Source organism: Dendrobates tinctorius, unplaced genomic scaffold, assembly GCF_039654945.1.
Source record: "Dendrobates tinctorius isolate UK_male_01 unplaced genomic scaffold, ASM3965494v1 ptg000345l, whole genome shotgun sequence".
Classification (NCBI taxonomy): domain Eukaryota; kingdom Metazoa; phylum Chordata; class Amphibia; order Anura; family Dendrobatidae; genus Dendrobates; species Dendrobates tinctorius.
This window is the reverse complement of record NW_027362011.1, coordinates 362,698-377,467: the sequence shown is the minus strand read 5'-3', so window position 1 is coordinate 377,467 and position 14,770 is coordinate 362,698. Positions and strand designations below refer to the sequence as shown.

The 14,770-nt window shown below is 45.4% G+C and overlaps 1 pseudogene; it reads right to left on the bottom strand.

Annotated features, from left to right (window-relative positions):
• The window catches only part of LOC141074976 (uncharacterized), a 268,806-nt pseudogene that overhangs the window by 237,592 nt on the left and 16,444 nt on the right, over positions 1-14,770 (bottom strand).

Below are 14,770 nucleotides of genomic sequence, written 5' to 3'. Positions count from 1 at the left end.
GACTAGACAAAAAAACTAAAATCCTGTATCATGTTATCCGAAACAGTCAGAAAACTAGCCACATATTGGCAGATCCCAGACCTCAGACTATATGCTGTGTAAGTTTATAACCCACTCCAGTGTCAGGAATAGATAGTATGTGACAATACAGTATAATTCTTGTGTTTTTCTCCTATAAGGACTGCCCTAGTTTGGTAATGTAACTGCTGATAATTAGTAGTGCAGACAAATTGTCCTAGACTAAACTCAGTCTTCAGACGGCCCAATATGTACCACTCAGGGAAATCTTACCTGCTACAAAGATCATTAGCAGCTTCTAACTAATGGCCATGCTGCGGTCTGTCAGGGAATGAGTGCAATATCGGTATAAAGACTAGGGATATGTGCAGTCATAATGTCTGGGAGATCTGTGCCATTATTTAGTATGAATATGGAAATTATCTCTGACAGGTAAGTGTTCCCTGAGCGGTATATACGGGATTGTCACATACTATCTATTCCTGACACTGGAGGGGCTTATAAACTTACACAGTATATAGTCTGAGGTCTGGGGTCTGCCAATATGTGGCTAGTTTTCTGACTGTTTCGGATAACATGATACATGATTTTAGGGTTTTCTTTGTCTAGTCTCGCTTGAATAAACAGTTAAGCTCAAAAGTTTACATACCCTGGCAGAATTTTTGCTTTCTTATTTTTTTTCAGAGAATATGAATGATAACACCAAAACTTTTTCTCCACTCATGTTTAGTGGTTGGATGACACCATTTATTGTCAAACTACTGTGTTTTCTCTTTTTAAATCATAAAGACAACCAAAAACTTTCAAATGACCCTGAGCAAAAGTTTACATACCCTAGTGATTTTGGCCTGATAACATGCACAGAAGTTGACACAATTGGGTTTGAATGGCTACTAAAGGTAGGATCCTCACCTGTGATTTTTAACAAATGCCAGGAAAATTGGGATGCCAAGAAAAATCCACAAATAACATCAGCTGAAATACTGCCTCTATAATGAGACTGAGGGAGAAACAGCCAGAGAGATTCATCCATACGTCCCAAAAGGACCAGAGACAGGACAGCAGACATTTTACATCATGGCTCCATCACGAGGGACACGGATCTATCATTCTACAGCAAACAACCTTGAGGTTTTCAGCCTCAGTTGGAAAAATACAGATCTGTTCCATTGACTATTGCTGAACCATGGATACATTTGGAGATGCCAGGTTGTAATCCTCAGATCAACTGGCCTTGTACCTTATATGGGCTCAATGAACTGTAGTCTTCCTACATTTGCTATCACCTCCTCTCTGTGCGTGTCACAGGTGATGTAGTCAACCCTGGAAGATGAAGCCAGGTTGTGATCCTTGGATCAACTGGCCTTGTACCATGTATGGACTCAATGGATTGTCATCTTCCTACACTTGTCGTTACCTCCTCTCTGTCTGTGTGCCACAGGTGGGGTAGTGACCCTGGAAGATCTGAAGTCACAGCTGCTATTAGCCCGGCGAGCCAGCGGAAGGGTGAGACTGTAATGTGCACCATCTTGGGTATTTTGCTGGGACTGTTTTATGTGCTACCTGCCTGTTTTGTGGTTCAATAAAGCATTTCCCCACTGTTTTACCCTCACCCTGTGTTGTCCGAGTAGTGTTTTGCCCATGTTAAAAGGCGAGTGGGAGTTCGGCAGGATGATCCTTGGGTCACAAGGTTTCAGCTAGCGCGCAGCGCTGATAGCAAGCTGGCAATGACATCCATAGAGGTCTGCTAGAGACCTTTAGTTGTCATACCTACCCATCGATGACCCGCGATCATGTGACAGGGTCACTGATGGGTGGGATTTCTGGTGCTGTCCAGAAGTGTGAGATAAATGCCGCTGTCAGAGGCTGTTAGGGGCACATGTCAGCTGTTCAAAACAGCTGACGTGCCTGAAAAGATGTCTCAGCACCGGAGCCCAAATCAAAGGGGAGAGAGTCCGACATCAGCATACATTTACACCTGATGTCGGAAAGGGGTTAAAGGGGATTGTTTTTACAGAGACAGAAGTGAACGCAGAAAGAAGACGATCGAGGGAGAAGCAGGGGCTGCAGAGAAGACCGTGCGCCAGGAGGGGGTGAGTATGACAGGGGGCAGAGCAATATTCACCTGTCTCCGGGTCCTCTGGCTGTGACGTCATTGCACACCCTCTGCTGAACGTCACTGCAGAGACCCGGGAGACAGCCAAGCTCAGCGACGGAACGGGGACTGGTAAGTATCGCCAGTGCTGGGGGCCTAAGCCAGCGGCGACACTGGCACCTGGCCCCCAGCAACGAGAGGTGAGTATGTCATTATCATTTTTTTTAATTGCAACAGCGGCAGCAGCAGCATATGGGGGGGTATTTATGGAGCATCTTCTTGGGCCAGCATTAACCCTTGTACAGCAGCATATGGGGGTATTTATGGAGCATCTTCTTGGGCCAGCATTAACCCTTGTACAGCAGCATATGGGGGTATTTATGGAGCATCTTCTTGGGCCAGCATTAACCCTTGTGCAGCAGCATATGGGGGTATTTAAAGAGCATCTTCTTGGGCCAGCATCAACCCTTGTGCAGCAGCATATGGGGAGTATTTATGGAGCATCTTCTTGAGCCAACATTAATCCTTGTGCAGCAGCATATGGGGGGTATTTATGGAGCATCTTCTTGGGCCAGCATTAACCCTTGTGTAGTAGCATGTTTTTTTTTTATCTATGGAGCATCTTGTTGGGCCACCCTTGTGCACCAATATATGTTTTTTTTTTATTCTATGGAGCATCTTCTTGGGCCACCATTAACCCTTGTGCAGCAATATATGTTTTTTTTTTTTTATCTATGGAGCATCTTCTTGGACCACCATTAACCCTTGTGCAGCATTTTATGGGGGGTATTTATCTATGGAGCATCTTTTTGGACCACCATTAACCCTTGTGCAGCATCACCCTCGGCTTATACATGAGTCAATAAGTTTTCCCAGTTTTTTGTGGCAAAATTAGGGGGGGGTCGGCTTATACACGAGTATATTCGGTATTTGGAAATACAACGAGCAGTCTGTCTCTCTGATTATGCTTGATTGCATGGGTACCCATAATATAGAAAATACCTGAGGAGACATAGAAATCCCTTCTCCGACAACTTGGAGGCCTTCAGCGGGTTATAATATACCACTTAGACTTCCATCTCAGGCTGAACAATTGACCGCCTCTACCCTGAACAGAAAACCAGATCCTGGGTGAGTAGATTTGTTACTCACACAGTTTTCTGTTGTGAGTTCATTTTCCCCTTCACCTTTGATGTCTGATGAACTCCCTCTGCTGGTGAAGAGAGGTAGTGAAATTGATTGGGATTGGAAGAACCTGTCATCTGAACAGGCGAGTGTGATTGGACATCTGGAATTTCTGAGTGGATATAAGGCAGCCGACGCCCTGCAGGGCTGCTGGTGATCCTTTCTGCTCTGAGCTCTTGCATCCAGTTTAGTTCCTGTCTACTAAAAGCTAAGTTTTTGCCCTGCTATTATTCCATGAGATTTTGTCTGGTTCCCTTAGTGTTTGTATTCAGCCAATCCTGGTTGGGACTGGCTGAATTCCATTTTTGTCTCTGATCAGTTGATCTCTTTGTTCTGTTTTCAGATTATACCTGAGTGCTGATATAGTGATTTTGAAGTCTAGCGACTTCAGGGCCTTTTTCCCTATCAGACGGATAGGACATTTTTGGTAGGGTTTTTTGCGGATTGCAGCCAGCATCTTTTTTGTCCTGTCCTATCTAGTTAGTTGGGCCCCATCGTTTGCTCAGCCTGTCTTTCTGTCTGTGTTTGTGTTTTCATCTGTTTTTCACAGACAATACATGTTGGGGGCTGTCTATTGCATTGGGGTCTGCTCTGGGGCAGTTTAGATTTCCCCTTTCCTTCTTTAGGCTTATGTAGTTCTCCGGCTGTGACGAGGGGTCTAGGGCACCGTAGGAACCCCCCACGGCTACTGTTAGTTGTGGTGTATAGGATCAGGGGTCTGCAATCCGATAGCTACCAACCTCTCTGGTTTTCTGGACTTAGCTTGTATTTTTGTTTTCTCCTCCTCCGGTGACTCATTGATAACAGAATCACCAGCCATACCGCTGGTTCTAGGGTACTCAATGGCAGGATAAAATTGTAAAAAAAAAACAAAGAAAATAAGTGTCAGAATTTTTTTTTGTGTATATTTTTCCTCTTTCTCTGAGGTCGTAGGGGGATTTTTTTCTCAATGGAGATTAAGCAATTGTCTGATCATGTGGAGCAGCTTACTGCTGAAGTGCAGGGAATTTCCGCCTATCTTGCTCATTCACATGCTGCTGAACCAAAGATCCCTACTCCTGATGTGTTTTTTGGGGATCGGTCTAAATTTCTGAATTTTAAGAATAATTGTAAATTATTTTTTGCCTTGAAGCCTAACTCATCGGGGAGCTCCGCGCAGCAGGTTAAAATTGTCATCTCTTTGCTGTGCGGCGATCCCCAGGATTGGGCGTTTTCTTTGAAACCTGATGATCCTACTCTGACTGATGTGAACGCATTTTTTCAGGCCTTGGGGTTGTTGTATGATGAACCTAATGCTATTGATCAGGCTAAAAAGGCCCTGTTGGCATTGAGCCAGAGTCAGGATTCTGCAGAGTTGTACTGTCAAAAATTCCGAAAGTGGGCGGTAATTAATAACTGGAATGATGGTGCCTTGGCAGCTCTCTTTCGGAAGGGTTTGTCAGAAACCGTAAAAGATACTATGGTGGGATTTCCTGTTCCCTCTGGTCTTGACGATTCTATGTCATTAGCCATTCAGATTGATCGGCGTTTGCGTGAACGCAAAACTGCATGAGAGGTGATGCCACCTGTTGAACAAATGTCTGAACCTATGCAATGTGATAGAGTTTCGTCTAGGGCTCAACGTCAGGAGTTCAGAAGTCGTAATAAGCTGTGTTTTTTCTGTGGAGATGCCTCTCATATTATTTCTGTCTGCCCTAAATGAGAGAAACGTTTTGCACACACATTTGCTGTGGGTGGTGTTCAACCTAAGTTTCTTCTGGCAATTACTCTGATCTGCTCCCTGTCCACATTTTCCGCTAAGGCTTTTGTGGATTCGGGAGCAGCTCTGAACCTGATGGACTTGGATTTTGCTAAACGTTGTGGGTTTCCTATGACACCTCTGCGGACGCCTATCCCTTTGAGGGGTATTGATGCTACTCCTTTGGCGAAGAATAAACCTCAGTTTTGGACCCAGGTGGTAATGCGGGTCGCCCCCAGACCATCAAGAAAATTGCAGATTTTTGGTGTTGCATAATTTGCATGATACCATCGTTCTGGAGTTTCCCTGGTTGCAAATCCATAATCCAGTTTTGGATTGGAAATCTGTGTCTGTGGTGAGTTGGGGTTGTCAGTGTGCCCTTAGTGACGCTCCTATTTTCTCCACCTCTCCCCAGTCGCATGATGTTCCTGACTATTTGGATGATTTTTATGATGTATTTAGTGAGAATGAGTCTGCGTCTTTGCCTCCTCATAGGAGTTATGACTGTTTAATTGAGCTGAGCCCTGGGTGTAAATTTCCCAAGGGTCGACTTTTCAATTTATCTGTACCTGACCACGAGGCTATGCGATCCTATATTAATGAGTCGTTGGAGAAGGGTCGTATTAGACCATCCTCTTCACCCTTAGGTGCTGGGTTTTTTTTGTGGCCAAGAAAGATGGTTCATTAAGGCCTTGTATTGACTATCGTTCCCTCAACAAAATTACTGTTAAATATCAGTATCCGTTACCCCTGATTTCTGATCTATTCTCCAGAGTTAAAGGTGCTTGCTGGTTTACCAAGCTTGACCTCAGGGGGGCGTATAATCTTATTCGCATTAAGCAGGGGGATGAATGGAAGATGGCATTTAATACTCCGGAGGGACATTTTGAGTACCTGGTGATGCCTTTTGGGCTCACTAATGCCCCTTCTGTCTTCCAGTGCTTCATGAATGATATTTTCCGAGACTTTGTGGATACATTTTTGATCATCTATCTGGATGATATTTTGATCTTTTCCAAGGATTGGGACTCTCATGTGGAACATGTTCGGTCTGTGTTCCGGATTTTGAGTGAAAATTCCCTGTATGTCAAGGGATCGAAATGCCCTTTTGGTGTACAGAGGATTTCATTTTTGGGATTTATTTTGTTTCCGTCAACTATTGAAATGGACCCGGCCAAGGTACAGGCCATTTATGATTGGGTTCAGCCCACTTCTTTGAAGACCCTCCAGAAGTTTTTGGGTTTTGCTAATTTTTATCGTAGATTTATAGCTAACTTTCCTGGTATTGCCAAGCCATTGACTAATTTGACTAAGAAGGGGGCTGATGTGCTGAATTGGTCTCCGGAGGCTGTTTCTTCCATTCAGGAGCTGAAGCGAAGGTTCACTTCTGCTCCGGTTTTGCGGCAACCTGATGTCTCACTCCCGTTTCAGGTAGAGGTGGACGCTTCTGAGATTGGTGCAGGAGCTGTTTTGTCCCAAAAAGATCCTGTAACACCTAAACTGAATCCGTGCTTTCTTTTCCCGAAAGTTCTCCACATCCGAACGTAACTATGATGTGAGGAATCGGGAACTGTTAGCCATGAAATGGGCATTTGAGGAGTGGAGACATTGGTTGGAGGGAGCTAAACATCAAGACGTGGTCCTTACTGACCACAAGAATTTGATTTACCTGGAGTCGGCCAAACGCTTGAATCCTAGACAGGCTAGGTGGGCCTTGTTTTTCACACGTTTTGATTTTGTGGTCTCTTTTCTTCTGGGCACTAAGAATGTCAAGGCAGACGCCCTCTCTAGGATTTTCTTTGCTGATTCTCCTATTGTGACCAAGCCTGCTACCATCTTAGGTGAGGGGGTAGTTCTTTCTGCCATCTCGCCCGATTTGAGACGTATTCTGGAAGAGTTTCAGGAGGACAAACCTGAGCGTTGTCCCATTGGAAAATTGTATGTTCCTGACCAGTGGAGGAAGAGAGTGATGTCTGAGGTTCATTGCTCCGCATTGGCTGGTCATCCAGGTATTTTTGGTACTAGAGATTTGGTGAGTCGGTCTTTTTGGTGGCCCGCCTTGTCTCGTGATGTCAGGAATTTTGTGCAGTCCTGTGGGTCTTGCTCCCGCTCTAAACCTTTCTCTCAGAGAATGACTGTTATTTGGGTGATTTGTGATAGATTCTCTAAGATGGTCCATCTTGTACCACTCCCTAAGTTGCCATCTTCCTCAGAGTTGGTGCCCTTGTTTTTGCAACAGGTGGTTCGCTTGCACGGGATTCCTGAGAATATTGTATCTGACAGAGGAGTTCAGTTTGTTTCTAGATTTTGGAGGACTTTCTGTTCCAAGCTGGGAATTCAGTTGTCCTTCTCCTCTGCGTTTCACCCTCAGACCAATGGGCAGACGGAGAGAACAAACCAGACTTTGGAGTCGTATTTGAGATGTTTTATTTCTGCTGATCAGGCTGATTGGGTTTCATTTTTGCCCTTGGCCGAATTTGCTTTAAATAATAGAGCTAGTTCTGCCACTTTGATGTCACCTTTTTTTTGTAACTTTGGGTTTCATCCTCGATTCTCTTCAGGGCAGGTGGAGTCTTCTGCCTGCCCAGGTGTTGACACTGTGATGGAGAGAATGCACCAGATCTGGGACCAAGTGATGGATAAGTTGTCTCTCTCCCAGGAAAAGGCCCAGCGGTTTTCCAACCGGCATAGGACAATTGGTCCCCGGTTTAAGGTGGGTGATATGGTTTGGTTATCATCAAAGAATATCTCTATGAAGGTGGCTTCTCCAAAGTTTAAACCTAGATTTATTGGACCTTACAAGATTTTGGAGATTCTTAATCCGGTCGCTTTTCGATTGGCTCTTCCTGTTACATTCAAGATCCATAATGTGTTTCATAAGTCTCTGTTAAAGAGGTTTGTTGAGCCAGTAGTTCCTGTGGTGGCACCTCCTGACCCTGTATTGGTTGAAGGTAATGTGGAATATGAGCTTGAGAAGACACTGGATTCTCGTCTGGCTAGACAGAGACTCCAGTATTTGGTTAAATGGAAGGGTTATGGCCAGGAGGATAATTCTTGGGTCCCTGCTTCCGATATTCATGCCGAAAGATTGGTGCGTGCTTTTCATCGGGCCCATCCTGATCGCCCTGGTGGCGTGGATGAGGGTTCGGTGACCCTTCCTCAAGGGGGAGGTACTGTTGTGACTTCATTCTCCCCTTCACCTTTGATGTCTGATGAACTCCCTCTGCTGGTGAAGAGAGGTAGTGAAATTGATTGGGATTGGAAGAACCTGTCATCTGAACAGGCGAGTGTGATTGGACATCTGGAATTTCTGAGTGGATATAAGGCAGCCGACGCCCTGCAGGGCTGCTGGTGATCCTTTCTGCTCTGAGCTCTTGCATCCAGTTTAGTTCCTGACTACTAAAAGCTAAGTTTTTGCCCTGCTATTATTCCATGAGATTTTGTCTGGTTTCCTTAGTGTTTGTATTCAGCCAGTCCTGGTAGCTGCAGCTACATTTCTATTATGTTTCTTTTCTAATATATTAGTCTTCCAAACTATTTTGACAAGTTATTTTTTCAGAAGAATGTTCTTTGCAGACATTTTCCTTACAAATTGAACAAAATCTCTCAGTTTTCCTTTCTAAGTTTCTTGGACACATGAAACAGCGCTTTCTTTTTCTTTCTCCTGACCCTGGAATCATCTGAAACTGTACGCCGCACTGTTTCATTACTTCTTTAGTTTGCTTTAGCAAGCCTTTCACATCGCTTCGCTGTATCATGTGAGGCATTACAAGTTCATGACAAAGGTCCTTCAAAAATAGGCGTCTCCTGTCCTTCCTCCCTGCATGGAATTCTGGATGAGTTTCTGTATAGATGAATGAATTTAGGGATGCTACATCAAGCATATTTGAAAAAAGTACTACAGGCCATCGTTTTGTTTGCCTCTTGCATGAATATTCTCCCATCATCTCATCCTTTTTGTCTACACCTCCTTTTGTTTTATTGTAATGCAGGATGATTTCTGGTTTTAATTTTCTGTCATTGTTGTCAATACTGCAATTGTGATGCATGGTACTGAGTAAAATCACTGATTTCTCCTTCGCTTTGTAAGATACCAAAGTCGCTTTGTTATTGAATCCAAAGACACTCTCATAAAGTGCTCGCTGACGATTGGGTTTCAGTGCTTCTGGAATTTCTCGTCGGTTTGGCTTGATAGTACCAACAAGTGTAATTGCTTTTTGAAGCAGAAAATTGCCTACTTCAACATTGTTGAAATAATTGTCCATGGTAATGTTTCTACCTGAATTGAATATTGGAACAGCAAGAGTTTTGACAATTTCAGACACCAGATCCTTCTGTACTGGTGCACCAACCTCTTTGCCACAGTAGATTACGCCATCTATACCATAATAATTTGCAGAATCACACATCCAGAAGATTTTGATTCCATATTTGACTGGCTTGCTGGGCATGAATTGTATGAACTTGCAGCGTCCTCTGAACGGTATAAGTTGCTCCTCTACTGTAACATTAGCACTAGGATTGTAAAGTTTGGTGCAATTTTTGATAAATGTGTTCCAGATATAACTAATAGGGGCTAATTTGTCTGTTTCAAACCTCAATGCATGTGTTCGCTTATCATCAAATCGAATGTGTCTTCTAATTTCCTCATATCTGTCCACTGACATTGACGCCTTATAGTGTGGATCTGAAAGTGGGTCCAGAAATAATTCTTGTATTGGAACATACGATTTTTGACTCCCTGACAGTAGTAAAAGTCCAATGTATGCATAAAGTTCCTCTTTTGAGATATTTTTCCAGGACTTATTTTTTGCAGAAGCGATACGTCTTCCTTCTAGGTTTGAACATAGAAGGACCTCTTCTGCAATACTGTCAGAAAAAAAGTACAGAATACGTCTTTAGGGGAAAAGTAACTGGGACTTCCCACAGCTCCTTGAACCTGTCTCACAATATTATGGATTGCAGTACGTCCGACTAATGTAGGATTACTGTCCAAAAAAACATTCGTTTTGGATGTTCTATTCATCACTTCTTGAGGATCCACTGTATTCACTTCATCATCAGAAGAATCACTTGAGGATGTTTGATTCTCTGGTGGCAGGTACTCGTCATCAGACAAAGATAGTTCACTTTCATCTTCACTTTGAAACACAATTGCTTCAATCTCTTTGTCACTCAGATGCTTGGAGGAAGACTGTGCCATTGCTGACTAGATGTTAGCAAACTAAAAGAAAAAACAATGAACACAATCAGGGTTGTCCACTCTTTGCTTGTATGTGACACACTGTAAGTGTTAAGTGCCCCCTCCCTCCTCTCACCCTCTCTTACCTTTTATACTTTCTTATAGGTGTTGTACAATTCTCTGGATGTCTGTAGCTCAATAGCTTTACCCTTTGCAGGCTTCTTAGAATCAGAGAAACTGAAACTGAATCAGACTTCCTCTCAACATCTTATCTTAAGTCCTTCACAATTAGCTCACAGTGTATACTGTCCTCATTACTCTCTACACAGCTCATTACTGTGTTCAGAAGGACCTGAGATGATGTCATGGCCTTATCTCTCCCTCCAAAAATCACATGACATCCTCATATGGCATTATCCACACCCTGGCCCCTCCACCAGCATTACTGAGTACAAATAAAGTAACTTGAGACACAAACACTACTGAGAACATGATAACAAAATACATGGGGGCCTAAAAGGCCCCCAATCCGTACAGATGTGGTTTTCATCAAAAAAGCATTGTTACACCAAAATGCCTATGAATTAAATTATATGAACAACTGGATATTACCAACAATGACATACTTGAGGATAACCTGGAGTTTCAAAATTCTAACTTAAGTAATTTTGCAGATAATAGCAAAAAAGTAAGCATGGGGACCTAAAAGGCCCCTGTGAGAATCATGGGGGAATCGTGGATGAGGGCAGGTATATCTCGCCCAGATACCTTTCCTATGTGGGCTAGTCTGGTCTGTATCTCACCTGATGACTAATGAGTAATGGGAGGCGGATATAAAAGGACGCCAGGTGGTGTTAGTCGCTCAGTTTTGGGGAACACAGTGAGCATGTCTGTGTGAGAGACACTTGTGAGTGAAAGCAGTGCTCATGGTAACTGTGGTTGGCCTGCACGGGAGAAACCCTCCAGTTGGTAGATAGTTCGGACCCTGTTTAGTTAGTGCCGGACAGGCAAGGATTTGTTTTATGTTTTACTCCCTGTATGTTTTGGCTTTCACCTTAAATAAACCTGACCCAGTGTCAGTTATGTCCGGATCCCAGCTGTGCACCTGAGTTTCATGCTAAACCCACGTGGCCTTTGACCCCAGCAAAGGCGATCCCGGAGTGTTTTATCACAGTATAGTGGAGAATGCGGGCACCACGTTGAAAGCGTGAACATGGAGGACGTGCTGAAAGCGCTGGTACAGTCCACCGCCGTCCAGCAAGAAGCTAATCGGGTGATGATGGCCCAGCTGAAGGAGTTGGTGGACATGGCAGTTACAGATCGTTCGCTTCTCCAGCAGGTGGCGCAGCGCCTGGCGACCTTACCTGAGGTTAACCCGGACGCCGATTCGAGAGTGATTCACGTGAGTCGGTACTGGCAGATGACGACCGAAGATGACGTCGAGGCATACCTGACCACGTTTGAACGGACGGCGGTGCGAGAAAAATGGCCGAAGGCCCACCTGATTGCCCCGTTTATTTACGGTGAGGCCCAAAAGGCTTATTATGACTTAGAACCTGAAGCCGCGCAGGACTTTGACAAACTGAAAGCCGAGATCTTGGCCCGGCTGGGAGTGACTACCGCTGTCCGTGCACAAAGAGTGCATCAATGAACTTATCAGCCGGATAAACCACTGCGGTCACAGGTGTTCGACCTGATCCACCTGACGAAGAAGTGGCTACAACCCATGGTGCTGACGGCGCCAGAGATGATCCAGAGTCGTCCTGGACAAGTACCTGAGAGCTCTACCGCCAGCCCTGAGGAAGTGGGTAAGCCATGGAAATCCTACGACGGCAGATCAACTGGTGGATATGGTTGAGCGTTACTCCGTGGCGGAAGGACTCCGAGACGACGCTACCCCACCTCAGTCTTTATCATCTCCACGTGGAACCAGTAAGACTGTTCCCGGGAGTAGGGGAGAAGGAAAAATCCCTAAGACAGTGGGGGAGGAAAATGGGACTGCCCGCACGGTGAGGCCAAGAGTAACGAACTTTGGTCTAGGCAAGGGGCCCGTTAGGTGTTTTCGCTGCCAAGAGATGGGCCACATCGCTGCGAACTGTCCAGTCACTACTGAACCCATGCAGTGCGACGTCACAGACTCTAAAAAATGCTTGTCTATGGTTGCCCGGATAGTGAGTGTGAATGCCGGTCAAAGTAAGGTGGAAAAACACCTGTGTGATGTAACGGTGGATGGAAAAAGGGTGGTGGCATTGGTAGACTCGGGAAGTGTGGTGACCCTGGTGAAGGCCAGTCTGGTGTCAGCATCGACTGGACCATCAGACAAATTTTCTGTAACGTGTGTGCATGGAGACACCTGTTCGTACCTCACCGCTGTCATATGCATTTCTACTTCCTATGGGTCTGTGCAGCATAAAGTGGGACTAGTCCCCACATTGTTGCATGATGTTATCTTGGGCCAGGATTTCCCCCACTTCTGGCAATTGTGGGACAATCAATTGATGCCCCAGGGTAACAGTGTACGGGATTCCTCTCCCATGGCGCGTGTGGGTCCTGAACCCCTGGAGGAGGTTCGCCAGGAAGACTCTAGTGACAAGTCTACTGGAAATGACCTTCAGTTCCCGTTTTCAGTCATGGCGGGGGATACAGAGACCAGGGAAGAGGAGGGCACAGGCAGCCATCCACCTCCCCGTTTGCCAGATGTGGAAGTCCAGAAAGATGACTTCCAAAGTGAGCAAATAAAGGATCCTACCCTTTCTCAGGCTAGGACAAATGTAAAAGTGATAAATGGGGTACCCGTAGAACCTGGCACTAAGCTGGCATATCCTTACATGGTCCTGGAGAATGATTTATTATGTCAGATAGAGAAAAAAGGGGAAGACACGGTGCAACGATTAGTCGTGCCAAAACCCTACCGGCGGAAAGTGCTGGACCTGGCCCACGGACATGTGATGGGAGGTCACCTGGGAGTCCAGAAAACCACCGAAAGGATATTACACTATTTTATTTGGCCAGGCATTCATCATGATGTTCGTGTATATTGTGAGTCTTGTCCTGACTGCCAAGCCTCTGCGCCTAAACCCCAGTTCTGTAGCCCTTTGGTATCCCTACCTATTATTGAAGTCCTGTTTGAGAGGATTGGGATGGATTTAGTTGGGCCCCTTCCACGGTCTGCACGTGGACACCAACATATCCTGGTCATCTTGGATAATGCCTCTCGTTACCCAGAGGCCATCCCTTTGCATAACACGGCCACCAAGACGATTGCCAAGAAGCTGGTGCATGTGTTTAGTCGGGTCGATATTCCAAAACAGATACTCACCGACCAGGGGACTCCCTTTATGTCAAGGGTAATGAGGGAGCTCTGCATGTTGCTACAAATCGAACCGTTACGCACATCCGTGTATCACCCTCAAACAGACGGGCTGGTCGAACGGTTCAATAAAACTCTGAAGCAGATGCTGAGAAAGGCGATAGACAAAGATGGGAAAAACTGGGACTATGTACTTCTGTATTTGCTTTTTGCCATCAGGGAAGTGCCCCAGTCTTCCACCGGATTCTCACCTTTCGAGTTATTGTACACCTGACATCCCCGTGAACTGTTAAACGTCGCAAAAGAAACCTGGGAGGGTCAGGTCACTCCATTTAAAACAATGATAGATCATGTAATACAAATGCAGGACCGTATTGCGGCTGTTATGCCCATCGTCAAAGAGCACATGATGCAGGCTCAGGGAGCCCAGAAAAGAATCTATGATAGGGGCGCCAAGATCCGTACGTTTGCACCCGGAGATAGGGTGTTGATCCTGGTCCCTACGGCCGACAGTAAATTCCTGGCAAAGTGGCAGGGCCCCTTTGAGATTAAGGAAAGAGTTGGTGAGGTAAACTACAAAGTGCATCAGGCAGGTAAAAGGAAACCTGAACAGATCTATCATGTGAATCTGATAAAACCCTGGAAAGATCGGGCTGCCTTATCAACGGATCTGGCACGGCCCGTCTGCTCGCATACCGTACCGGAGGTACTGATTGCAGACACTCTCTTGGAGTGGCAAAAGACTGAGGTCAGGCAGTTTCTACTTCACAACCAAAGGTTTTTCTCTGAAAAACCCGGGCAGACTACACTATTGAAACATGACATCATAACGGAACCTGGGGTCACCGTCCATGTGAAACCCTACAGAATCCTGGAAGCGTGCCGTGAAGCCGTCTCCCGAGAAGTCAAGGTAATGTTAGAGTTAGGGGTCATTGAGGAGTCGCACAGTGCTTGGTCCAGCCCGATTGTGTTAATTCCTAAACCGGACAGCACCATCCGGTTCTGCAATGACTTCAGGAAACTGAATGCGGTCTCAAAATTTGATGCCTACCCTATGCCCCGGGTTGATGAGTTAATAGATCGGTTAGGGAAAGCCCGGTATATTACGACCCTAGATCTAACAAAGGGATATTGGCAGATCCCTCTGGCGGAAGCTGCCAGAGAGAAGACGGCATTTGCTACACCGGAAGGTTTATTTCAGTATGTGTATATGCCGTTTGGACTGCACGGAGCGCCGGCAAC